This window comes from Galeopterus variegatus, unplaced genomic scaffold (genome assembly GCF_000696425.1).
Source record: "Galeopterus variegatus unplaced genomic scaffold, G_variegatus-3.0.2 Scaffold1313, whole genome shotgun sequence".
Classification (NCBI taxonomy): domain Eukaryota; kingdom Metazoa; phylum Chordata; class Mammalia; order Dermoptera; family Cynocephalidae; genus Galeopterus; species Galeopterus variegatus.
Window position 1 is genome coordinate 44,307 of NW_007727424.1, and position 864 is coordinate 45,170.

Consider the following 864-nt stretch of genomic DNA (forward strand, 5'->3'; position numbering starts at 1 on the left):
ACAATACCTTGAACTTGGTGACTTGTAAAAAACAAAATTTATTGCATACACTTTCAGAGGCTGGGAAGTCCAAAGTCCAGGAAACACATCTGGTGTGGGTCTCTTTGGTGGTGGCTTTACAGCAACACAGGGGTCTCACATGGTAGAAGATGGTGAAGTAGAAAGAGACTAACCTCCTCAGTTACTCTCCCTTTAAAGCCACCAGAACCACTCACATTATTCCAAGAATGGACCAATCCATTCATGAGGGTACAGCCCTCACAATCCAATCACCTCTTCAAAGCTCCACCTTTCAATGACCATAATAAGATTTCCCACCCTTTTAACAGTCACAGTGGGGATCAAACTTCTGATACATAAAAGATGGGGGACACAATTCGATCTATATCACCCACCTTCAGTGGTCAGATTGTAGGCACCGCTTCAATGACACAACCACTGAAAGGACAACAGGACCCGAGCTGACAGTTCACCGGAGAAGTTCCACTTTATTCGGGGGAGAAGCATACATTTATATTCCGGGAGAGGGTGGTTAGTACATGGGGCGGTAGTTGATTGGCTGGGGGCAGGTAATGATTTCTGATAGGCTGCACCTGGGTGCCGGCGAGATTGTTAGGACCCGGAAGAGAAAAGCGCCATGTTTTAGGGAGTGCCTCCTTTGGGGTCTTCTATGGGGCCTTACAGTCCTCCCTTTTCCCTCTATTGGGGATAAGGTCGTTGAGGTCTCCGAACTACTTCCTGCTGAAGGGGGGGCGTCATGGGAGGAGGAAACAGGGAGGGGAAAGAAACCCCCATTATACCCTAAAGTAGAGTGGTGAACAGGGTGATTTCAAGGGGAGAGAAATCCGTGAAAGTTCCTTGGAG